The 24,988-nt window shown below is 38.8% G+C and overlaps 1 long non-coding RNA gene across 1 annotated transcript; it reads right to left on the bottom strand.

The window, feature by feature from the left end:
- Window positions 1-748: 748 nt before the first annotated feature.
- Window positions 749-24,988, bottom strand: LOC113030604 (uncharacterized). The gene is made up of 3 exons (XR_003273610.1): window positions 24,663-24,988; window positions 21,413-21,574; window positions 749-7,719 (listed from the first exon to the last, which is right to left on the bottom strand). It is a non-coding gene; the product is annotated as an uncharacterized LOC113030604 (long non-coding RNA).

Below are 24,988 nucleotides of genomic sequence, written 5' to 3'. Positions count from 1 at the left end.
TAAAGGCCGCCGTTTTCTTTGTGAGTATTTATTACACGGCGTGCTGCGAGTTGCCTGTTCTAACGTTTGAGTCTAAGGTTTATTTTTTAGCACCTGACGGCTCTTTTTTACTTCTCATCCATAAATAATCTGCTCTTTCACATGATTCAGTTTATTTTGAAAAGTCTCAACAGGATCTTGAGCTTTATTGTGAAAGGCCCAAGGAGCTTGCAAAGAAAAGCGTCTGGACTTCTTTAAGTTGCTTGAAGACGTTTCATCTCTCATCCGAGAAGCTTCTTCAGTTCTAAGGTCAAATGGTGGAGAGTCCCAGATATAAACCTAGTGGGAGTGACCCCCCACAGAGGGACAAAAGGACCCCCTGATGATCCTCTAATCGCCTGAGCCAAGGTGGGAAACTGGGCGTGGGTCCCAATCAGCCAGAGTTTCGGGTGTGTTCATTGTGAAACCTGGCCCCACCTTATCATGCGAATTCCTGAGGTCAGATGGCCCAGGATGTGAAAGGTTTACGTGGAACATAAACAAGCGGACATGCGATGGTGTTACCGTCGTTGTTGCTAACGACAACGCATAAAACATGCGCTTGTCCATCTGTAGTGTGGTTATATTAAATATAAGAGAAAGAGAGAAAGAAGAAATTAATATAGCCACTACAGTGACCATCAGAACGACGAAAAAATATTGCTGTAAACAGTTTATTTTGCGACACCACAAAACAAACGATAGCGTAAAATGAAATGATAGACGTCTTTATATCGTCATCCGATATATATCGTTATATCAAACAGCCCTAGCCTAAGATGTTGTTATCTACCATCACACAACATTTGAACACTATATAATGAAAACTGTGGATGCCATACAAACAGACAGACAAACAAATGGAACCGACTGCACACCCTCCCTTTTAGGGGGAGAAAACGATTCTTGTATTTAAATTTAGGTTCTTTTGTCCAATTAATTTCGACCTTCTGAAAATGTGGAAGTGTAAACCTTTCATTTAAAACTTTGGTAAAACCTCTTGAATTAAACGTGAATTGACCTGCACTTGAATCTCATCTTGATTATTTGACTTAAAATCCACTGTGGTTGCAAACAGAGGCAAAATTACAGAAAAAGTGTCACTATCCAGAAACCTTGAGGACCCAGCTACTTTATAGATATGAATAAGCACTAGAACTACTCATTAAATTATTCTTGGTAATTTAAAACACTGTGCACTTTACACCAAGTTTCATCAAGTAATTATTACCACAGGACCTCAGCAACCAATGAGCCAAGCACATGACGGAGAGATCAATCTATCTGTGTGTAAAGTATGCTTCAGCTGTGACTGGATCTAAATTGCTCTGTTCAAGTATTATTTTGGGAGTCATATTTGTGCCACAACTTAATTTGCACCAAATGTCTCAGTGAATCATCAAGAGAGTTTGTGCAACTGTGCACACAATTATGCTATTTGGGCAGCTGCTAAAGATCATATCAAAAAAGTGGAAAAAGTCAAAGATCACAAACATTGAGCACAATAACAGTGCGTTCCTATTAAAATTCTACCCACTGTTACACGACAGAAACAAATCACACCATTAGTGTGAAAAGGATAAAATGATCACATGACACTAAATGAGGATTAAAGGTGAAGGGCTTGAAGTACTGAAGTCAGACACGCATCAAGGTGAGGATTTTCAGGGAAAACGTGAGCGACTAACCAGACAGTCCTGCACACTCAGTCTAAATCATCCAAGAACAACAACAGAACTTCACATCTACTACTTCGTATTAGCAGAGACATTACAAAGAAGACATTTTGCCATAATTTCTTCTTTGGTAATTGCCTCGCTAGTGCTCATTAGAATAGCATTTGTTCAGATATTGGGAAACATGATAGTGTCAACACATTAGACTGAGCCATTCATAAAGCCATAACCTATAAATTTGCACATGCATAGCACAATTGTAACTTGCTTTGTAAACTTTACTTTGGGTAAATTTTCCAGCCTTCAATTTAAAAATAAAAACAAACAAAAAGAAACCCTGTTAATTCTAAACATGCAGTCTTTTAATCTCAGTGACCAAATTCTATTTAATTTATGGAATTTAAAATATCTGCCCATAAAAGGCTGCTGTTAGGTGTTACCATACTGGTTGCCTATTAGCAAAGATTTCATTTTGTGACTTTTATTACAGAAAACAATACATCTTACTATAAAGATTGTAGCACATCTCCTCCATAATGGGTGTGCCAATCGGACATACAGCACTTATTAACATCTATGGGGGTGTAAAAAAAACATTTATTTGAAGTCCCAGTTGTTTTGATTTTCCTGTGTATTATGTTCACTTCATCATCCCACCTATTTGCGTTTGTTTCGCGTGTCACGTTCAACATGCGTCACCTGCACGTAACTTAACAGTCACCAAAATTCGAATCTAAATATTTAAGAATCTGAAAAAGCACAGCAGGTCTATCAAATTCTTAAAACAGAGAGGTTTACCCTCTTAACAAAATGAATTTTGCTTAATTTTGATAAATGTTTCTGTAAGATTCAGGACAGGTGACAGACTCTCAAAGACCAATAGGCTCCTAAATCTAGAGCATCTTTCTAGTGTCTTTGTTGACAGGCAGGCGTCTCAGCCTCTCACAGTCAGTCATTATTGCATATCCTTCCATGCACCTCCTCTTTGCCTAAATTTGGGCTGGCTAACCCAGATCCTGGCATGAAAACCTCCCTTCACAAACCTGTGGGTGATGTCATAGACACTGCATCTTTGTAGCGTCTACAGCGTGTGGTCACGCCTTTCACCTCAAACAAGTTGCTCTTTTTTATTTTGGACATCACTCTCTGGAAGCTGAGTCATTTTAATAAACACCAAGCGGATCACCCTAGTTTGGAAAATGCCAAATATTACACAGACATTACCAGACTGTTACACATGTCTGCTGTGGAGGAGGGAAAGGAGAGCCAATAATCTGAACCTCTGAGATGACAGCTTGGTCAGGAAGAATGAAAGCCAGATTAAGACAGCAAACAAGAAAAAATTAACATTTGCATGCAGGATTCCCCAGACAGCGGTACACTGACCGCAAGCTACATTCAAGGAGAGTCATGATAATTATCAGTAGCAGACTCTAAGTCATCCCTCGCTATTTTTATCCAACAAATAGGAACAGCCCTTTAATTCTAATTTTAAATCATTCACATATCGCTTTAAGACATATAGGTATAGTTGATGCCACTATGCCTTAAAAGATATAATATAGAGTAAAAATGGTCTGTAAACTGTCAGGAAAATCTCATTTCTTTTTATATGTTGTATTGTTTTGAATAGGAAGTTCTTGAGATTAATTTATTTCCTACAGGGAACTAATCTTTGAAAGCTATTCTTCTGCATGAGACATGTTCAGAGTAACATGTAAAGTTACATCTGTGTAGCTGACATATTCTCCCTCTCCCCTGTAGGACTTTTGCATTTAGTCTAATCATTTTGAAACGCCGCATTTTGGAAATGACAGCAGTAGTTCTCGGCAACCTCACAAATTTTCCTCTCTGTTTCACCTGACTTTTAATAGACTGTCTAATTCCTAAAATATAAATCACTATTCACCATGTGAGCCAGTACAGTACCATTTTTTTCTTCTTCTACTTCATTTCTCTTCGATACATATTCATCCACAGTTAACACTAAAAAAGCACAATTGCTGTCTTTTTCAAATGTCGGTGAGTAATTCGCCTGAAAGATTCAACACCGCACATCTCTCTGTAAAACAAATCCTTTTGTTTCCAAAGCAATAAATCAGACCACTTGTTGGGTGTGTCTTTCCAAACACGTGAGACATGACTCTGAACAGTGGAAAGCCATAATGAGCAAGCAAAATTCTTCAAATTTAGCAATCAAGTAACCCAACTGTGTGCTTACGGCACTAGGGTGTGTAGGCACCACTGTGGTTTCCTGTTCTATTGTGTCTCTATTTGATGACTCAGTCGCACTTTCACTTCTTGAGGCCACATGAAAAACACTGGTCATTCAACCACATTAACACCGCCCAAAGAACATTGAATCATATCCTCGATCACTAAAGTACATAGATTTTCTAATCTGTCTGTTTTTTGTACTCCTGTGCAGCGTTGAGAGTCCATGCAGGACTGTGTCCTCTATAGCCTTTTCCAGTATACTCAGACGCTCAGGCACACAAATAAAACAGAAAACACACACACAGAGTACCTTGTGAGTCATGAACTGTAGCTGTAAGGCTTGGAAGGATGGAGGCAGGAAAAAGATACACACAGTGAGTAGAGCTACTACAGTCTGCAGGCTCTCACAATGCAATTTTAAAAGAGCTGATCATCAACGTGAATACTGATGCGGTCACGGGATAAAATCAAAAACCATGTTAATTTTTGATCGGTACCTGAATACTGAAGTCGCACAGATATGCAGAAATCATTAAATATCAACACGTTCTGAATGAGAGAGTGCACTGTATATACAGACTGTCCTGTGATTGTTTTACCTGTAAAATATAACAATGTTGCTATGAAGCAATTCAAGAAATGTATTTTCTAGATGAAAAAAAGAACTCAAATTGTAATTTTGTAGCCCTTCATTTTGAACGGATTATTTACAGTCTGTAAATGAGTCATGTAAACATGCAGAACAGTGCAGAGTAATGAATTCATGCTGGTCTGCAGAAACAGTAGCGTAAGATATTACAGAGAGGTGAATCGCTGCTTATGACAAGCTCCCTTAATGACAATTTAAGTAAGAGACTAGGAGGTGTTTTTGATCTTTTAATCTAACATTTTAACTTTTTAAATACAAATATTTTTCAAACTCTGTTTTCAATACACCCAGCACTAGATCCAGTTGTGAATAAGCCTGCAAGTGCTTTGCCATTAAAACCGTAGCAGAAAGAAACTGGTTTGGCTGAAGCAAACTGAACATGGATCTAATAAGCAACTTTTTTAGAAGCTTTTTTCTTTCTTTTTTTAAATCAGTGCTTTACCTTTCATATAGACAGAGAAAACAACACGCAGACAAATAAACTTATCCTGTGGCCCAGGTATCACATGACCTTTTTTCGACGTAAGTGTTCAAACACAAAAGGAATATAAACATGGTTGTTCGGAAGATGATGATATGTCACTTAAAAGTAGATTTTATAGGTTCTGAACCAAAGGATTATTGGACCGGCTGTCGTGACTTTCGTCCCGAGAACTGAAACTTTGTTTTTTTTTATAGACTAAAAAAAAACGGACATATCGTGACTTTAAAGTAAACCCTACAAGGCTCATGGAAGGAACATTTTTCCAAAAAGTCAGGATAACAAAACAAAGAATTCCGAAACACTGATAATCTTTGTCAAAATAACCCAATCACACTCATGCTCAGGAAGCAAAAGCAAAATGCTTCTTTTTAAAAATTTTGTCATATCTCAGTGTTTAAAAATTCATTAAAAATAATCCTTGACCTGCATCCTGATCCAGACTCACAACACAAACTAATTACTTGTTTGTTTTTTTAACCACACAGCTGAACTTTCCAAAAAAGTTTGTTGAAATTTCATTTAACATGTTACATTAATAATCAGCTAAAAACTAATAACAAAAAATATCCTTTTCAAAGGTGATAAAGGCAGCGACCACACGGGATCACCTCTCAATAAAGCGCGCATGCTCACGCTGTTAATATATTACATATTTCTGAGTAATAAAAAGCAGCGTTGATTATTTATTACTTTTTAAAAATATTGTACTTAAATGTAAACCGACAGATGCCAACTAGACCACACCCTACTTACATAACACACATCACGTTGGTGAAAAATAAACGTGTATCCATCTGGTTAAAATGCAAAAATCATTCGAACACAATCGCCAACCAGCACTGCAAGATAAAAACTCAAGACAACCACCTCTCATCTAAGCTCCCAGGGAATATTGACCGATAAGGGGACTGTAACATGTGCAGTTAGGGGCACACTAATAGAGAGGTCCTCTGCCGGCTGGACACTGATATGTGGCATGTGTCTGCAGCCGTTAAGACGGCACTGCCACGCTGTGTCAGACAAGGTAATAGACCTTTTACTGCGGTAACTGACTTTACAGACTCTAAAGATAACAACCTGTATCCTGGGTTGATTCTTTAGGACGGCATTCCATATTTCTGAGGTGGTGAATATACCTAAAGGCCCCACAGATGAAAGCTTTTCTTTCCTTTATATGCATCATCATTGCTGGAAGACGGTCTCTTTTTAGATCCAGATAAGCCGAGAGTGAATCCAAGCTATGAGTGAGTGAATGATAACCAACAAAAATCAAAACCAACCTTTTCAAATGTCTCAAAAGTGAAAAGCAAACCATGGTGCTTTAGCCACTGCAGTCAAGAGTAACAGTGTGACAGGGATGTGTTGCTCATAAAAGCCTATTAATAGCTGCAGTGATTACTTTTAAACAATGTAGCATAAAACCGACATTTTGCTATCAACTACAGGCCTTATATTCAAAGACAGTATTGATTATGAATAATCCCATCTAGTAGTGCCGTGTTGAGGTTTTACGTGCTAGTTAATAACCGCACAACTTGGTTTGATTTCAGTTTTGCAATTTAGCTGTGACTTGCAAAACCTGTGAAAGCACAGGACACCGAAGACACCCCCCTTTTTTTAACGGCTCCTTCTTCCTTTGCTGCAGTGTTCTCTGATTGGCTGAATACATGTGTCAAGTCACTTCAGTGCTGTCAGAATGAGGACTGTTATTGGCTGGTAGTCCAATCCCCACTCCATCCATCTCCTCGAGCCAAGGCGTAGATCAGTAGGCAAACAGTTAAGTGCGTCAGGTGGGGCTGCAGCCGCTGCACTCCTGAAGAGGAGAAGGAGGCACTCGGGGCCACGCCAGGTAACAGAACAACAGCATGGAGGCAGATGAACGGCCCAATGATTTTCAATAAACTTCATTCACAAGTGGACCGAGTGTAAAGGTGCAGTGGAGGACTGAGGCACCTCTACTAAGATTTTTCGAGGGCTGTAAATTCATCCACAAAGAATTATTGAAATGGTAAAACTAGGTCATGTGAGGATAATATATATCTTTAGGGAAAAGTTGGATCTGTACTAAGGGGTTACCTCCCCTACGATGATCCCTGACTAGCAGTCTAACAAGAGACACATTTATTTTAATCTATAACGCGCTTTTTCACACAAGTCAAAGTCACGGCCTCTCTCGAGTCTCATTCAGCCATCTCTCTGACTCTACAGTTTCACTGACATGTTCCACACTCACTTCAGGGCAGCACATCAAAGCCCAACAGTGTGAGCAAAGCTGGCTGGCTTCACACAAAGACAACACAATGACACTGCAGTAAAGAAAAAAAGATTTAGGTCATGTCAGTGCTGTGAGTCACTTCTTGTGGTCTTCTGCCATACGCTGCTGACATAAATAGCATCAGCACCACACAGACACACAGACTATCACTCTGCTGTACTACTGATATGAAGTGGCCACAAACAATGATTATCACATCACACAGACTTGATAGATAGGAAAAGTAAATGGGAGTGGAGTCTTTTTCCAACAGGGATGTTGTTTGTGGCGTACATAGCCGTGGGTGTGACTTCCACCTGCAGGCCAGCCCAGGAAGTGAGACTCGATAAGGGCTAAACTTACCGGGTGGGGGGTAACGCAGTTGGTGCTCTCCATCCATTCCAGAAGTTCTTAGAGCCACCTACAGAAGGGGAAAAAACAATAACAATGGTCATTAGCTCATATGCAGAGTAGGTAGTACCAAACCAGCAAACTTTGGCTATTAACAGTCCTGTGACGTCTTGACTATTTTTTTGTTGCTGTGCTCCACATACGTCAGTGCTCATAAGGAATCTAACATTCTGATCAGTGCAAGAGTGACTGTTTTGCAGATTGAGGTCAGGATTTGGCTCGGAGTGTTATGTAACCTGGTATATGGGCCAGAATAATAGTATTACATATGAGCGCAGTTCAAACGGGAGCCACGGCGGTGAAAGGGAGGCTGATGCAGACTGCGGCAGTGTCTGTGTTTTTAGGCAATGGCTCAGTGCTCACAACAGACAGACGTGCCCCAGAGAGTAGTCTGAGCATTTTTTGTCTTGCCTTGTTTCATTTCTCTCCTTCCACATCAGTGTGCGCTCACCTTTCTCACCCACGCGTGGCTATTCTGTTCCTTACATTTTGTTTCCTAAAATTTCTTGATGTTGCCGTAGCTGCGGTTTAACGTTTTCTACTTTTCCCATTCGGTCTGTGATAAACCGAATGGGACCACAAGACAGACAGTAGCTAGATGAGACAAACAGACAGATAAATAGATAGATAATCTCTGTAGCAGGGATCTCATTAGGGCCTTGTCAATCTCTCATTGCCACTTTTGTTTTTTTGTTGGTTTTTTTTTTTCTGTCTTGCTCTAGAAGGGTGGGATATCCGCATTGGTTGCTATGGCACCAGACAGCTCCTCATTTCCTCAGACAACGGCTAACTGTGATTGTGTGCGTGTGAGTGTGTGTGTGTCTGCATGTGTGTGTGCCTCTGTGTATGTGTGCATCCACATGTCTAACTGTGTGCACAAGTAACGCATACATGTGTTAGGCCTCTCGTGTTTAATGTGACGAGTTCCAGCAAAGCGATAATCATCACTCTGCTTCTGCAATCAATTACAAAATCCACTTAAGATTCATAAACCATGACATATAAGCAGCTGCAGCTCAGCTTCATGCTACGTTTTAACTAGGTCTTCCCTCTGACTGACTTGATTTATTCAAGGGATCTTAGCGGGGTTACAACTCGTGTGTGACTGAGAAACAGAGTGAATTTCTGTTAGATGTGGCTCTCAGTGTCTGTCTTGCTTTTCCTCTGCTGCTCAGCACTTTGTCAGATGTAAGTCTGTTTGACTTTACAAACCAGCATCTTAGAGCCTTCATCCTTGCTGACCTGCTCTTTCACCTCAATTTGCACTCCAGCAGATGGCAGTGTCTGCTTGACACTGTAGTATACGCCTCCCAAACCACATTTCACTGAATGTTTATTTAAAGCAGGGAAAGAGTTTAATCAGAAAAACAAGCTTTTTACAAAAGTAATTTTTTTAAAAATTCATTCGGTTCTATTTTCTAACAAAAATTGAGGTCAGTGTTATCAGTTAGCGAATTTGAAATACTGACTGGTAAGAGGAAAGAATGCCTTAGAGCTCCTCAGTGTCAGGGACAGGCTAATTTTACAATTAAATTCTCCGGTTCCCAAAAAAAGAAACAACTAAGCCTGAAAATATAGGACTGAACAGTATACCCATGATTTTTTTTTTTAACTCTACAGGAACGAAGGAATAAAAGGAGGACCAAGTACGTTTAACCAAAGAACAAGGCAGCCTGAAACCGGAGCTTGATGTCCTGATGGCTGGGATGGCAAAGAAAAGGGCCACTTGTCTTTCTGTGTGTGTCTGTTCATGTACGTGTATATGTATATGTGAACAGGCTGCGGTGTTGGGTGAAAGAGGTGTGTTTTTTCCACCCTGAGGGGCCTCAGACTAGGGCGGGCGAGGCGGAGCTCTGGGGAGGCGCAGCGTGGGGAGGGTTGTTTTAACTGAACTCAGTGCACTGTAACAGCAGTCGGGGCGGGAGGTCACAGAGTCCAGCATTCCTCTAGAGCGTTGTCTGTTTACATGACCGCCACTGCCTGGGGGAGGTGGCAGCTCTGCATAACTATAACATCATATAACTCTCATCGCTTGCCTATATGTCCATCATCTAGCAGAGAGATAAGAATGCTTTATTCAGTGTTCCTAATGTTGAAATCTGTTCAAGCTTGAGACTTCAGTCAGCCACTTCATTCTGAGTGTACAAAAAGGTCTCCAGTCACAATGGCTTCAAAGCACACTCAAACCTTTGTTTGTGCAGTAATGGAGGCACAGTAATATGCTTTCTTCTCTCTATTTTGCATTACAGGCAGAGATACTTCAACAAGCGACATTGCTGCATGTAGTTAGAATGACCTGTGAGTTAGACACGACATGCAGTACCTGCACTGCACGCCAGCGACTTATAGAGCTGAACAATTGTTAATGCTGCAATGCCTCGTGGATACTTGAGAATCCAGAGCATGAAACACATTTGAGCTTAGCCATCTGCATTTTATTAAAATTTGACTGACTTGTGTTTCTTCAGGCAATTGCTCAATCCCTGCAGTCTTTGCTAACCGGCAGTGATTTTAATTGTAGTTCATTGCTTAAAAAAGACTATAATTCACATTTTTGCCATGCTGAGAAAGCAAATTCTGCATATTGTCTGTATAGGATTATTACACTGTGGTTAGTGTGTATGTAAAAAAAATGTGTGTGAAAATGTGAAAAACATTGCAGAGCAGGATTAAGGGGCAAAAGATGATATTATGTCAGGTGGGTCAAAGGACCAGCTCAGGCTACTCTCAAGTGGCTGAACTTATCAGGTTATTTACGTGGAACAACTTCAACTTGGTTGGCTTGAGTTGCTGCTGGCCTCTCTGAAGAGCTAATGCGGGCTAAACTTTGACTGTAGCTCCTCTGTGCTGCTGCTTTTCACATCCCAGAGCCTAGAAGCCAGCTGGTCAGCTCCAGGGGAGCACAACAGAGATGGGGAGTGACATCCAAGCCCTAGAGAGACAGTGCTCTGACTGTACTGTGGACTAGGGAGGGGGAGCACGGCTGTCAAAGGCACCATTGTTTGACAGGCCTGCATGGTTTCACGTGCAGCACATGATTCTCACTGAGGGTCTGAACTATAGCCCAGTTCGATCTAAACTGTCCGGGAGGATGTAGTTGTGGCCTCCCGGGCAGGTTAAAGTGTAACTGTGTCCGTGTTTTCTCAGGAAAGTGTGTTTACCTAGAGGACCAACATGGAGGCCCTTTTGTTTAACTAAGTAGCGAGGCTCGCCCTAAAAGTAAAGCTCTGTGAAATACACAGGAACCAGGAGGCCCTTCGGTGCTCCACTAACTGGTTGGTAGGAAGTATTTTCTTGACTGTGTGTACTCAAATGTTTGTTTGCACGTATGGGGGAAAAAATGAAGTCACATGCACAGACAATTACATGTCAAACAAATCTATCAAGTATACAAAGGAGTACAAGCTGAGATTTTTTCATCCAGATAAATCCAAACAGCCCACAGTGAAAGGGTACACAATTCAGAGGTACCAGTCTCATTTAGAGACCAGAACAGCTGCAGCCAATTAAATGCAAATAATCAGGCAGGTTTAGAAAGAGGAAATTCGGGCATTTTAAACATTTGGCCTCATTCTTAATAACTTGTCGCCACTCAAATATTGGGTCCAAACAACTTTGCACTTGATACCAAACTAATCAAACCACTTGGGTAGGCTGTGGGATAATGCTGACTTAGCAGGAGATGGAGAAAAAAACATAGTTAGATGAGACATGAAAGTGAAAAAAATGTGATAAATACCTCTAAATGACCAGTCTTTTAATCTGAGAGCTTCAAACAAGAAATTCAAGCAAAAAAAATAAATTAAATTAAAAAAACCAACCCCAACATCATCAATTGAGTAAATTCCTCGCAAGACATAGTATACAGCTGACACAGATGAAGTTGTACTGCATGGGTTCAATCAGTAGCAACTCAACAGTTTTGCGTACATAAAATATTTTATCAAATGAGACCATTTATCGCACTTAGATCATAATTTCAGGGAAATAACTGGTGAAAATACTACTTATACTTATGCAAGCCAAAACAGCACACCCTCCAACGGACCAGGTAAGCTGTGCAGTATGCGTTGCCATGTCTTTAAGCTCCACGTAGCTCACTGACTCATTAACCTCACTTCACAGTACACCCCTCTGATTTAATGTTTACCATGTTCACACTGCAGCTGAAAGTAACGGGGAGATCATCGGTTAGCAGACGTTTTGAGTAACATGTATTAAAACTGATCCACGTAGCAAAATTTATGACAAACCAAGTATTTCATGAGATATTTAGCTGCATATTCAGGGGATCACCAAGCCATTAGTGATGACCTCTGGGCCAATACATGTACAAATTTTCATATTAATCCATCCAACAGATGTCAAGAGGGTGGACCAACTCTGTAACCTCATTTACAAATGTTTATTTTGTAACCTTTAAGTGGTCCGACTGTTTTTTAGTCATCGATCCAGCTGTTAACAATAAAACTGCTAACACAGCACATCAATGTCTCTACAGGTATGTCCGAGCACAAGTATGTTTACTTTGTTTCTCTCTGCCCCTACCAGAGATCAGCATGCCGACTGCTGTCAAACACAAACAACAAGCCACTCCAATGATGGAGGAGGGAAAAAAAAATCTCATATATCCTTGAAATACTTTTCTTCCTTTCAACAAAATAATAAAGTGCGAAAAGTGGATAAGTGGTGGTGTGAAAACATGCTTTTTGGTGAGTGGGACGTAAAAAAAAATTGGTTTTAACTTATTCAGTATAAATTATTATCCTGTCCCTGAAACTGTAGAAAACATTTGCCGTGAAGTTATTAAAGATTCTTTTTGGCCACCAGAATAAAAAGGACAAAGAGCTTTAATTTTAGAAGAAGTAGGCATGATTTATTTTGAATTAAAAAATAAATAAATTGATAACACTTAGAGGAAATACAAAAGGTAATAATACCTGTTTTGCCTTTGTAGTTTTCAATTTTAGTTTCTGAAATAATGTTAAGTTACTTCAAAGTACTATTATTATCTCTTTAATGAAACTAAAGGCAGTGTCTCCGGCTCCGTTTAAAATAATATTCCACCAATCAGTCGATGCATCTTAATCTAACTAAAAGCTTTTTAATGCTGCACAAACCACCCTTTGGTTGTCAAGCAAAAATGTGGTCTTCACTTTGCTAGGCCATCGTAACACTGAGACTGGTGCTGACTGCACAACTAAAACCTTTGTGGCTTTTTTAAAACCTTATGCACCAATATAAAAAACAAAAAAGGAATCTCAAAGCAAATTCTTCAGACTGGCTTTGTAATTTCGTCACTTTCGAACCAAGTGTGCAAACTGAAAATGTGTGTGCCATAGGTCTCATAAGGTCAACAAACCTGACCATGATTTGTTACATTGCAGCCATTATTTCATATACAGGGACATTAAATTGCTTTCATATAATGTTCTGATCACAGAGTGGATAAATCACTGTCTGTCTCTGTGCTATCAACTATCCAATAAAAACAAAACTGACTAAAAAATAAATATAAAGATCATGCTCCTAGTATATTTTGTCTTTTTTAAGTAAACTCCGGGAGAGTATTGCGTTCAAAAATGTTCAGTTTGACTGAAAACAATATCAACTCTAAATTCCCACATCTGCTACTCCACATGTAGATATTAGTGCTGCTTTTAATCTTTTAAATCATGGTCTAATTAAACAATCTGCATATGGATTGAAATCATCAGCTGGTACATGAATGAAAGTTAGTAATCCAAGAGATTTACAATCAAACATTAAAATTATGACAATGTAAAGTTGATCAGGGCGGCTATTTAGGACATCTGCTATAACTTACGCATTGCCATTTATGCAGATGACAGTACCATTTTTGTATCTGTTGATAATTAGAAAGAATTTCAGAAAAATGATTTGCTCCAGACCAAGAGCCTGCAGCAAACTGCTATTTATAACACACTTTATATGCATGTGTAATGTTGAGACTGACCTCACGGATACTGGGTGAACAATCTTCAATATGTATGTTTATGTTTATCTAGCCACATATTTTCTTCCACTTATTTAATTTTCACATTTTGTTTTGTGCTTGATTTTAGCAAAAATGAAATTACACAGATACAGTTTTCAAAGTATATATAGTATCCACAGGTTCTTCAGAGTAAGGATAATCTTTGGAAATGTACACTTTTGTGTTTTTTCTCCAGATAGCTTGCACACTCAGCAAGGGCATCCTGCAGGCAGATATAATGCCTCTTCTCTGGCCCAAGGGTCTATATTTCCACTCAAGATGCTGATTCAGCCAACAACACAGAGGCTTACTTTGAGAAATAGACAGTAAAGGAAAAAGAAGAAAGTTTAATTTCATAACCTAGAGCAATAAAATAAGAAGATTGTGGCAAATTGATTAACTCCTCTACTGAACTTATTATTACTGAGAATACACAGATGATTAATAGCTGCTTTATCTAACGCTAAGCTTGTAAAATTAGCAGTAAACACCCTGGTAGCTCACATATTTAAAAAACAGACTATTGTGTTAGTTCATTAGGTCATGTGACTGCATTTCCTTTGGATTAAGATTGGGACTCTGATTTTTCCTATGGTTTCCTTTCAACCATCTTGCTTATTATCCTGCACTGCTTCCTCAGCATCCTGTAAATTTTATTGATATAATTTAAAATGAACTGCTTCCTAACTGATGCAAGATGTCCAGGCTCTGAGATATCAAGGCAGTTGAAAAACTGTGCTGCTCCCAGCAACATGGCTTAGATGTGCGAGCAGGATTTTATGTGGTGCCTTTTGCATTCATATCATAGCTTTGTGGATTTTTGACAAAAAAAAGCTCTTCTTCAACTTATCATCCGTCCACAGAAAATTTGTAGAACATTCTGTCTGTCTTTTACAAACTCAAGATATGCCAAAATACCTTTTGGTTTAAGGTACCAGTGTTTTCTTTCTCTTAAGGTAGAATTTCATCCTTACAGTTTTTCTTGTAGTGGTTAAATGAGCAAATGATTAATGAAGTTGTAAAGAATTCTGCAGGTGTTTTGATGTTTTTTTTTAATAAGACCTGCACATTGTGTCTTTGTGTTGATGTTGTGCTTGTAGCCATTTTGACCCCAGGCTTTGACAGCTTTTTCAGCTTTTTTCCAGCTCCTTAATACTTTCTCTAAAGAACTGTAAAAGTTTCCGTAATCAAATTCCATCTTAGGAACAGAATTTGTTTGTAACTACTTGTTGTCACAAAGACATAAAAAAAACAATTAGTTGTGAAGCAATCTAATCATATAGTGCTGTGTCTTGGGGATCAATGATGGTCCAGATAATCACCAATCGCTTGTCAATCATGGCAACTTTTAAGCTTGTTATTCCATTATTGTATTAACCCTTCCATGCATGAATTATGACAACCTCAATCAGGATTTTTAGTTTTTAATCAAGTATTTTTATTCATCTTTAGACATGAAAAGATGATTAAAAATACTTAAGAAAAAAATCCTGACAGGGTTAAATAACAATGATTGCAATGACACACCTCATACATCTATAGTAACATTAAACGACCAGTGGGTGGCAGGGTATGGAGTGACACATCAGTGTCCAATGTAGTGGTTTATGTGCAAGTATACCATCAACACTGACACAAATACAAGAAAAAAGCCTTTGATGACTGTCCACTGTAGTGACCGCTATGTGTGAAAGGGTTAATTTAACAGATTCATATTAAATGTGCCACATGTATATCAAATGAGAAGAAAATAAGAGAAAACATAAGGTATGTGTTGTTTTTAGTTTGGTGTGGTGTAGCCACACCTCTTCTCAACTTTTTGTTTCACTGCATATTTACCAGTAGAAGACAGAGAGCAGGAGAGCCGATTTAATTATAATAGACAGTTACTCCTAGTGCCCTATACCACTTTAGGTAATATGAAAATAAAAAACTTTAAACTAGTAAAGTTAAGTCACTAAAAGTTATGTACAAGTCACAAAACAGAACCAAAGAAAGACTTAAATTAAGTTGACTTAATTATTAAATGTTGTTTCAATATACAAAGTAGTTTACAATTAATATGCATAGAGATTTTATGCAAAGATGAACAATAGCCTCTTTAAAACGAAGGGGTTTATGCACTGCATTCCTACCATAAAATCCTTCTCTACATAAGTGTCAGTGAAATTACTTTTTTGCTGACTAGACTAATAATTTCCTTGAATCAGTCACCTGAGAAAAACATGCTCTTCTGTGTTTCTTCCATGTGGCACTAATGCATGAGCATCATTGTCATCACTTTAGTCAACATTCCTGTTTAAACACTAGACAGCTGAGCAGTTAATGAAGCTCCTGCTGCCCACGCTCCAATTATTAAACCCTATCTCAGAGTTACCTAGTACTTTTCCTATTGCCATCCTATACAAAAATCAATCATGCTGAGATTGACCTCTGTATAATTGAAAGTAGCATAGTTCCTGTTATGAACAATAAAAAAACAATATTTTTTGAAAGACTGTAAGACTGTGAAAAAAAAAGCACCAGTAGAAGTAGAAGCCACTCCAACAACATAGAAAACCCCGATCACTGAAAAAATATATATGTGTAAATACAAATTAGTCCAACTACCTGATCATAATTATGATTTGTGAGCACCAGAACTCAATTCTAGACCCTCCTGCATCATAGCTCCATATGTGGAAAAAAAATGCTAGACAAACTGAAAAGTGCTTCAGACGTTGCAGAGGAGTTACTAATGTTCCTGTAACCGCTCAGGCAGTCTGAGGACGTTGAATAATGTCAACCTATACACTGCAGACACAAACAAAAACCTTGCAGGTTTGGTCTTTGCTACAGAATATGAAGAGACATCTGATAGACATTAGGAGAACATTCTATGGTCAGATGCAGATGAAACCAAGATAAATTTGTTCAGTTCAAATGGGATTCAGCATGTTTGAGGTGGGAAAAAAACAACCACAGTGAGCGCTCAGGGAGAGCACTATCCCACAACTCAAACACAGAGGTGGTAGTGTGACTTTATGTGGCTTCACGAATGCAACCAGAATGTCTGTGGATACACCAAAATGCTAGCTTACAAGATTGTTTCCTTCCACCGGAAGCATATGTCCTGAATCACACAAGAGACTGTAAAGAATGGAGAACATTTTTCTTTTAAGTAAAAGCTGTCATCCTGATGAGAATGTTGCCCAACTTGAAAAACAACTGGAATCTCTGTAACACCAGTAGTTTCCATAGCAAGGAGGCTGATGTATTAAGAGCAATGTGCAATAACCTTTACATGGCTTCACTCTGTTATACATTTATCCCTGGTTCAAATTTGCTCTCTGTGTAAATGATTTCTCTAAGTTATAATAAATGGGCTGGTTCTCATATAGTGCTTTTCTAGTCTGAGCACTCAAATCTCTTTACACACATTGCTTCATTCACCCATTCACACCCATTTATACAAGCACTTTTTCTTTGCTTTTTCTCACACATTCATACTTCAATGTGTCAAATGCATACAACTTGGGGTTAGTATCTTGCCCAAGGATATTTAGCAATCAGACTGGGAGCAGCCAGGGATCAAACCACCAACCTTCCGATTAATGGATGACCTTCTCTACCTCCTGAAGTACAGAAGTCTAACGCCTTATAAATGCTTAATTAAGAGGAACTCTCAGATATATGTTTCTTCAATGAAACATATTTTTGAACATGTAATTTTCATATATTGGCTACTAAGTTATACAATGACAAATCTGTCTCTCGTTTTCTTTCATGTGGAAGGCTGGAGGATATCCCATATGTAGCTCTGAAAGAGTGTTTTAGAATTATGAAGAAGACTCACTAATTCTTCACTTATACCTAATCTTCGCCAATCAAAACACAGGTGCACTCAGTTCATTTCAAGGTGAAGTGCAATCAATAAAATACTGATTCAATTAGCAGGAAAGTCTGTGTTGCAAACATTAGTAAATTATCTGTTGGTTGAAACATTGCTCTCCATATATTTTGTGCATTGAGAAAAAAAAGTCTCAGAAAAAAATGTGCTGGTCGGAAAATCAGTTCAGAAAATTCTCCGAGTTCCCACCTCTTACACAGAATCTCGTCACATCACTCTCTCTGTAAAATCAACAGTACTTTTCTTTTTATGTTCGTTTTTCTTTTCTTTTTTACACCAAAACAAATTTTTGCTTTTTGCTGTATTAAGAAGCTAACCTTAGAGTAACTTCAAAGATTAATATACTGAAAAATCATGACCTCTCTCTTTTTTCTCTCTAACCGGCTCAACATCTGATCAGCAGGACACACAGAGCCAACTCCATACTGCATGATAGTCACATCAGCTGGAGTCTAGGACAGCAAAAATCTTAAGTGTTCACACCTGAGGGGTGCTCTGCATGAACTGCTCTAGCTCCTCTACACACCACCCCACTGCCACTTGTGCTACCTGAGGAGGATCAGGAAGACAACATCTGGATATGTTCTGGGGGCTGTAATTTTAGAAGCTCTTAAACAACCTTAATCCCCTCACAGTGTGCTATTTATTTTGGTCATGTTCTTTCGTCAATAGCCAGATTTTCTAAGAAGCAGGCAGCATTTCAAAGGGAATGACATACTGAGCCTAATATATGCAACAGATTGGAAACAATAAAAGCAGTCATTTTTTCCAGCTAAAGATTACTAATCTATAGGTACATTTTGTCTGCTTCATCCAACATTGCAAACAGATTTATCTTTTCCAAGAAACTCAGCTGAGTTCAGTATATCACAGCGTACTCGTTTTTCCAGTAATCACCAAGAAATTCAATTAAAAAGGAAAAACTTCAATATTACAGAGAAATGTAATTAAATCCCACTCTACAAACTTTTCCTAGCTTAAATACGCATTAACCCAAAACAAAAAGTTCTTTCTCAGAAGCAGAGCACAAGTCAGAAAGATCCATAAAAATGATTTCATTGCAATTCATCCCGCAAGCTGCCATAATGACTAAATTTACCACTTAATTATGCTTTAATTGGGGGATTTTCAGCTTCATTACATAAAGGGGGGCTATAACTTGAAAGGAGCAGGGAGTAAAAAGTCTCATCTGTGTGTTACCAGGTTTTTAGAATAAATTCAAAAGTGCACTAAAGCATTGGGCCACACTTCTTAATCTTTGAATGCAGGTGTTTTGAGTCTTGTCGCCACAGGTATTGTTAAATCAAGCACCTAGCCTTGCAGTCAGCCTTCACAAACATTTGTGGATGAATGGGTCGTCTAAAGATCTCACTGAGTTTGAGCGTGGTACCGTAACAGGGTTTAACGGTTACAACAAGTCAGTTTGTGAAATGTCTTCCCTCCTAGATATTTTGAGATCAGCTGTAAGTGGTGTTACTGCAAATTAGAAGAGTTTCAGAACCACAGTAACTCAGCCCCAAAGTGGTAGACCACATAAAGTTACAGAGTGAGGTCACCGAGTGCTGAGGCACACAGTGCGTAAAAGTTGCCAACACTGCTGACTAAATAGCTGCAGAGCTCCAAACCTCCTCTGGCATTAACATCAGCACAAAAACTTTGCACATTCATCACTGCATGGGTTTCCATGGCTGAGCAGCTCCCGTAGGTGTAATGAGTAGGCAGCCTGGTACTTTTGTCCATATGGCGTATATTATTAGAGACATTGCAGCAAGGATACAGTGATGTATTACTTACTCCATATCAAGTCATCATTTAATTTTGCCATTGTTTTAAGAATTCAACTAAAATTTTCATTAAACTCTTTGTTTAAATAAATACACAGCTTTCCCATTTGGCATTAAAAAGGGTGAAGTAGAACAGAGGTTAGTTTACAGCAACGACCACGTGGTGAAATGGGACAAAAGGCGAGACAAAACAGCCAGACAACATATTTGTGAAGAAACCAGATAGAAGTCAAACAGGAAGAGAGAGAAAAGGAAGAGAAAACAGAACATAAAGAGACAGAGAAAAAGACGAGCTCGTCAAACGAGCGAGGTGAAGAGTGAAAAAGGAATGTAAAACGGTCATATTTTACCACTGATAGCAGGCGTGCGGTGTGGCAGGCACATAAGGAGTTCGTTTATTAGCGTTAGTCCTTTTAAGAGGGGTTGTCCTAAAGAAAAAAGAGCCGGTTCAGACCACTGATCTCAGCCCACTGTCTTTAAAAGCATGATACTTTTATTTGACTCAATCCATAGATCTGCATGTAAAAAAAAATCACTGCATAAATAACACCTAAAGAACAAGCAATCAGCAGGAGTGTGTCTGTGTTCATATAGTCAAATTAAACCTATAAAGCCGGAATGGGATTTTAGCATTTCTTGTGTCGATTACTCAAGCTTTAACATCCAAACAACAAGCTGTTCAATTTTATAAAATTCATGGCTAACAGCTTTACATGAGCAAGACCTAATCTTACTCTTTGTAAGTGACTGCACACACTTCTATGCTAGGCTGTGATATGAACATAACAATTAAAACTTGACAAGTCTGACAGCAGCACAATTTGGATTAAATTAGTTTTGTTCATCTTAATGAGATGAAATGACAGTCATTGCAATCGCTTTGTTTAATGTAAAGAGAAGCCAAAAAAAAAGGATATGACATGTTGCATCACTGCACTAATTTACGAAACATTACCTCAGCAGACACAAGGAGCAGGGAAAGTAAGAAAAGTAGATGAAAGGTTATGGAGGATTACAGCTTGCAAAATGCCGACAAATAATAATTCATACAAAGTGTTACCCTTCAAATTTGTCCTCTCTAGTGTCATTCTGATGTGGAGGAAACTCTGATGATGCTACAGATGTTTTGTGTTTAGTTTCCCGAATACATACATCAAATCAACCACATTAAAAAATATACAGGAAATCTTTTAGGGAAGATTTAGGTAGAACATCGAAGCTATTTGTCCAAAAACCCCAGGATTATACTTAAAGAGATATATGTCCCACATTTGCAACCAGCCAAGCAGAGGTTTTCACAGACACTAATGCGTTGGTTGGCCTTTGGTTTGTTTAGGGATTACTCTAAACCGTTTAGTGAAATGGTGTGTGATCACTGCCTGATACTGTCTTTTCAGACCTAAGCCTCTTGCTGATTACCGCAGGAAAAAAAGGTGCTCTGTCACATTCTTTCACCTTCACCTAAACTTTAGTCTGTGACGGTGCTTTCAGTTTTTACATTTTCTAGGGGAAAAAAATATGTCCAGATATCCTTGGAGCCCTAAAATAATATGACCTCAGGCAAACACTTGTGATGGGTACTTCATACATTCTATGAAATTGCTTAACTACTGTAGATCTATAAGAAATAGTCCTGTCTCATCGACCACACAGTGTACTGAGCAGACACCTTTAGTACTTGACAGTTTCACAACAACAAAATCATTCCAAATAACTTAAGTAATCTCTAACTGTAATATCCCGCTATAATTAGATAATTAGAGAAGACAAGTGCACTTTATAACTTTATAAACATCCAATTTGTAGCCAGTAACGAGGCTGACTCCACCACTGGCTGTGGTGGTGTGACCTTCAAGTACGGCTGTTATTATTTTCCACAGAGATCAGCAGCTAAGAATGTGAAGCATGCAGAGCCTGAAAGATCCCTTTCTCTTCCCAACAACCCCCAACACTGTTTTCTACATTTTCTTTTCTACTATACCTATACAGTACCTTCATTTCTGTTTGAAACCAAGCACATTTTGAAGCATACCTTGAGGTAACTCCACCATCCTATATGTCCTCTGCTTTTTCTTCCTGTCCTACACTGTCAGCTGCCTCAGGTTTGTAGCACACCCTATTGTGAGCACTAAATAGGATGTCATGGTGACGCTGGTCAGTATTTTGAAGAACAGTAGCAAATCATTGGAGAGACCTGAGAAAAAAATAGGAGAGCTATTTTAATCTGTTTCCCTGCAGGATATCCTTGGACAGCATGTCAAACAGAATCACACACAACAGACATTAACTTGAGTCGAGCCATTCTGAGTGCATTCAAGCTCGTGGCATTCACAATCTTAAATTATGCATCTCAGCACTGCATGTACACAGAACCTAGAATTCATTGCTTTTAATCATCCTTAACATGACTACTTCTTCTTGTTTTTGTTCTGTAAAGCACTCTAATGTAGAGGTTACTGGTAAGTGTACAAATATAATGTAGAAAATCTCAATGAATCCCCACAAAATTTCAATGAAGACAAACTGAGTGGATGCTTCACACACTGATCCCGCCCAGAAGCTGATTTCAGCACCACCAAGTTCTGGTTCTTCCCTCATAAACACAGACATTGTGTAGAGAGTACCAGAAGAATATTTTAACATTATATGGACGGTACCTTGCTCATTAGCTTAGCTACAAACATTCAGTCCTCTCTTTGGTCGCTCTGAACAATCCAAAAGACTCACCAGTTTTTAAATGTCACTATGTTGTTGATGGGTTTTTTATTTTATTTCCCATACCAAAGAAGCATCAATTTACATGACATTTAAATTTAAGATTAAGATTATTATGTGTGGGGTGTGCTTGAGGAAAAGATGTGCATGTAAGTAAGAAAGTAAGGTAAGCAAGAAATGGGTTTGGCTGTTTAGCATCATAATAAAAAAAAAAAATAAAACTACCAACTGTCTTTCTCTGAATCTGAAAGTTATATGGAAGAACAATGTGAAGACTTTTGGGAGAAAGGGCAAATTGAGTAGCATTGAATAGTCCTCTATTACAATGCTGAGTCAGACTAGGCTCATACAGCAAAACTTCCCTGACTTTTAAGCAAATGTTCATCACCACATATTCTCTGAAATGCATGGTTGTGTAAAATATCTGCATTGAAAATGAAAATAAAAATGATTAAATCTATTACAGTGATACCTTAATATGTCTCAACTTTTTCCCACGTAAACACAACATTTGACAACCTCCCCAGTACCCATAATGATGAGTTTTGACACCTCAGTCTATATCATTATGACCATTAAAATAGTTTCTGGGTTTTTCTAAGGGTAGTTAGGCAGAGACTACCCTCACTATAACTTCTGATTTAAACCCAGTCATTTTGTTCAATAAGAAGCCCTCAAATATGACAGAAATCACTGGGTTCAGAAAAGAGCTTCAAGGATGACTTCAAGTAGCCTTTCAAGGGATAAAAAAAAATAAACATTTAAGGTCAACACACCAGGAAAATGTCTATAGAAAGAAAATGTGCCAAACCACGATAATTCATTGTGTAGTCATAATTAACAAACAGTTACTGTAGGAGCGTTGGAAAAAATACCCCACCTTGTAATGGAACGATCTTCAGAGAAGATAGCAAGTGAGAGCTAAATTAGCTGTTAGCCACCTTTAGCATCCACAGTTCCTTTGCAAATTGGGGTACATTTCTGGACACATTCCTCACAATGGTTTGCTTCATGGTGGGCAAGAGGAAACGGTGCATCTGCTAGCAGGTGTCACACCAGGAAGGGGGGGGGAGACAGTTCTGGAGAAGAGACTTAATATTCTTGAGGTACCAAAAGCGTATCTACAATCGAATGGCTAGCTAGCTATCTCATTCTAAAAGCGCCAAATGAGTCAACATAGTCTTCACTCCATGTCCTGGGTACTGGTCTTTCAAGTCATGCCCTATAACTTTACAATAGAAACCTAATTTAGCATTTTCCAGGTACTTCAGAAATTCATAGTCTTGCCTTTTCTAAAGTTTCCCAGTATATTTATTTGCCATTTCCCAATTCCATGACCAAAAGCTTTCTATGACCATATGAACCCAGCCTAGGGGTGAAAAAATATCAGTGAGGCAATATCAACTTCCTTTGCTTCGCCATTAGCTTCCTCCTGCAAAAAGTTATCAGTATACTGTCAACAAACAGCATCAATATTTTAAACACTCAGGCGGTCTAACCCATTACCCCAACAGTTTTACTTAGTCACTACTTCATGACTCCTCGTGATGGAGCTTATCAAATTAATGAATTCACAGGGGAAAATGATGGGGACAGTGTGGACACCGAGGAGAGATCAAACTCACACGTTATCAAAACAAAATGCACAAACACACCGAACTGTAAAGAACGAATCCTTAATTCCTAATTTTTCCCTCTTTTGGTACACAGATATGCAAATCCATCATATATGATTGTTTTGGTAAGTATCAAGTATTACATAATTAAGGGCAACATATTAAATAACTGTGCATAGTTAATTCAAAAACATGATGCTGACCCATGAGTTAACTGTCATTTGGTGCCACCTTCTTTAGTCATTGCCAGGTTGATCAATTCTGCCCTTGTCTGCTGGCATCCATTTAAGCTACCAATAAGTAAAATGTTTTACACTACAGTCCTTAAAGCAGCAACATCATTGGAAAAGTTAGCAGAACAGTTCTCTCTGATCCACTCCTGCTGCGATATCTTGTCATTTGTGCTCGGACTGGCCCTATGTTGAAATCTCCAAATGCAGATAATCTAGCAACAACACTTTTTTTTCCACTTTAAACATGTGAGCATCATTTCAGTAAGGGCTAATGGATTAAGGGTTTTCTAGTGAACTGCCTTAATTTAAGCCAGCAGGGGTAAATGCTGTCTGCTCTCGAGTGAAGCCGTCACATTGTCCTGTGTGCAGTTCTTTTTATTTATTTTTTATTTTTTTTAACCTCTGGACATGTGAGATGTCGCAACAAATGAAAAGCAAAAGAAGACACATCCTGAAAGAAGCAGAGCAGCTAAGATTAACCACAAACTAGACAACAGAAAATTCAACACACACCCACAAACGTGTTGGCACACACATATACACAAAGAGCACAAACAGAAGCTCAAGTCCAAGAAAAGTGTACCACTGCCACAGTCCTGTACAGTTTACTGAGGTTTGTGACAGAATTTGGAACAAAATAAACAAGGTGAAAACTTTCACAGTGATCCTGGCTCAAACCAAACAACCTGAAGTAACTTTAGCTGTTTGTGAAACTTACCCTTTTCCCCACAAGTCTGCTTGTTGTCAGTCTTTCATTCCAGCTAGGCAAGTTTGTTCCTCAGATTTCTTTCGTCTCAAGATGGAGGCAGAAACTCTCCAAACACCGTTCCTTTGCTCTGAGTTTTTGTTATTAGCAGGTCCGGTTCTGCTTCTCTCCTACTGACTGCTGCATGAGCTGCTAACATGACAACACTGATAAACAACCAACTGGAATGACAGACACCAGTGCTCAAACACACAGGTGCACGCAGACCCCCAGTGAACACAAACAGAGAAGGCATAGACAGCTTAGAGAAGCACAGTATAAAACAGCTCCTTTGCCAG

Source organism: Astatotilapia calliptera, chromosome 10 (assembly GCF_900246225.1).
Source record: "Astatotilapia calliptera chromosome 10, fAstCal1.2, whole genome shotgun sequence".
In the NCBI taxonomy this organism is placed as follows: domain Eukaryota; kingdom Metazoa; phylum Chordata; class Actinopteri; order Cichliformes; family Cichlidae; genus Astatotilapia; species Astatotilapia calliptera.
The sequence above is the reverse complement of the archived record's forward strand: the minus strand, read 5'-3'. Positions and strand labels throughout refer to the sequence as shown.